Source organism: Ambystoma mexicanum, chromosome 4p, assembly GCF_040938575.1.
Source record: "Ambystoma mexicanum isolate Mex_15411 chromosome 4p, UKY_AmexF1_1, whole genome shotgun sequence".
Lineage (NCBI taxonomy): Eukaryota > Metazoa > Chordata > Amphibia > Caudata > Ambystomatidae > Ambystoma > Ambystoma mexicanum.
The window spans coordinates 1199497549-1199499830 of record NC_090927.1 but is presented as its reverse complement, the minus strand read 5'-3'; the positions used below and the strand labels follow the sequence as shown (position 1 = coordinate 1199499830).

The window sequence follows — 2282 nt, the reverse complement described above, 5'->3', positions numbered from 1 at the left end:
TCATGGACTGGTGCCTCTACTACTTGATGAAAAGGTAGAAGGGCCTCTATCTTTGGACCCTAGTCCAGAATATCTGCGAGCTTGTATTGTTGGGTCGAGAGAGGCAAACAACTTTAAGGTATCCAATCAGACGCTGAAAAGCTGCCTGAGGCTTACCCGGGTTATGAGCAGGAAGCATGTCTAGTTCTGGTGAGGTGTATATGCCACCTGCAAGTTGGCTGCAAGATCCACCAAGTGTCCTTGTTCACCATACATATCTCCTAGGAAGTCCTCTACTTCCGTAGGCTGAAAGAATTACAATTTAAAAAGAATGGGGGTGCCCACTTGATCATAAATTCCTTCAAAGCAAGACATGAATGCACCCCTAGGGAGCGGGGCATACTTCAGAGAAATGTTGGCATTACCAGCGTGGTTTAAGGAGAAGTGATGAGGTCAGAGGACCGACATCCGAAGACAAAGTGGTGCGACATACGAATGGATCAGGTACATCCTTCGCATGGTCAGGCCCGAACGTGCACGGTTGCACGATTTGATGGTCTCTCTGCTGGCTCGTCCGAGCACGATGGACGGTCTTTTCCTGGTCTGGCTCGGCACCGACAGACACAATCCTACCTTCATGTTGCACTGCACCATCTGTCGGCATCTGAAGCCTGCAGGTCTCCCATTTCACCAGAGTTGAGTATTGGGTGTGAAAATGCACCTCAGGTGCCTGGTCATCAGAGGAGTCCATGGAGCAGTGACTCCTCTTCGATGGAGCAGAAGAATGGTGCTTTGAAGAACCGCTGGTAGGCCGAGACCTCTTGCAGTGCTCCTTTTTCTTTTTGTCCTTGCAGACTGGGGACTGTTCCGTGCGACAATCCAGGCCGGGCAACTTTGAGTGAGTCAGCTTGTCAGCCTTCTCCTTGTCGAGGAAGGTGAACCATTTTGCCCCCTGTTCATGAAGCGCCTTTGGGTGCATCGACAGTCTATGCGTAATCCTGCATGCCATGTCTCTCACTGAGGCAATAAAGACAGATAATATGAAGATCAGAGACGGACATCTGCAGCCAACGCAGGGTTTAAACCATGAAGGCTTCAATGGATTGGGCGCAACTTCAAAATAATGAGAAACGGCAAACCACTGAAAGCAGTAGTGTGCCTAAGCGAGCAGAGCGTGTGTAAAAACGGAACAAAAGTGTGCAACGGCCTCTATACATTTTGACCCAGACTTTATGTCAGACGCAGGCACGCAGTGTCTTCAGGCAGAGGCACGCTGCGCCTCCTGACGGCAGAACAATTTCCGAAGAGCAGCTGCACTGGGAAATAGATACCAAAGATGAGGAATATGTGGGAGGAAGCAATCCATTAGAAATATAGGTACTTAACGGCAAAGGTGCTAGACAAGTCATGCATTCACATTCACGTCAGCCAAGAAGAGTCCACCCAAAACAGATTCATTTCTCGGATCAGACTAAATGTTACGAGACTGGTGTAAACAGAGCAATTTTGCGATGTCCTATCAAAATTGAAGGATAGATGCTCCCCTAAAAGGGAACATTCAGAGGTGCCGGTCCAGCCTGCAAGCAGCAAAACCATAGCCGATTGTGTTGACGGTGATACTTACATAGGACTGGCACATCACATGACAAAATACTTTTAGGGCACATGTTTTAAATTGTAAAGAATGGCGTTTGTGGTGAAATTACTTCAAAAAATTGAGAATGAGGGAGCACAAAATGCCGGATTACCTCCTTTCTACACACCGTTTAAAAGTGTGTTTTCTTTCCAGAGAAATTGTCTGATGACAAAGTTAAAGTGTGGAACATGACGTGGGTATAAAGAAGGCACTCAAAGTTGAAATCATCAAAGCTACATTTATTAGTGTATTCTTTAAAAGAGTTGGCCGTCTTGCAGAATAGAGACCTTTCTTGAAGGGACAAAATGAAGATAGATAAGTGAACAGATACGCCAGTAATGTGGTCTCTCACAAGTGAACTGTGCAAAAGGTCACATGGCAGGCAGATCAACCCCTTTTTACTAGAGGACTTGCATTGTGAGATTGTGATATTGCAACGTAGATTTGAAGGCTGTAATTAAAACTTTGATGTTAAATATGCACAATGGATTGCTAGCCCAATGACTGGGTGAATTCAAGTGTGTGAATCACTCTAAGAAGGAATGTTGGAGAAGGAGCTTCCTTACTCTGCTGTGCTAAAAACATTCACATATGATAGGATCTGTGTTTATGTCTTATGTTATTCATTTTGTGCACAATGATTTTGAGGTTGATGTGCGTCAGTTTG

General features: G+C 45.6%; 1 protein-coding gene across 1 annotated transcript in view; it reads right to left on the bottom strand.

Moving 5' to 3' along the window:
* Positions 1-1833: 1833 nt before the first annotated feature.
* Positions 1834-2282, bottom strand: part of BUB1 (BUB1 mitotic checkpoint serine/threonine kinase) — a 1594853-nt gene continuing 1594404 nt past the window's right edge. The window contains exon 32 of the mRNA XM_069606846.1: positions 1834-2282. This exon is cut by the window's right edge and continues 1068 nt beyond it. The gene's annotated coding sequence lies outside the window, so the exon portion shown is untranslated.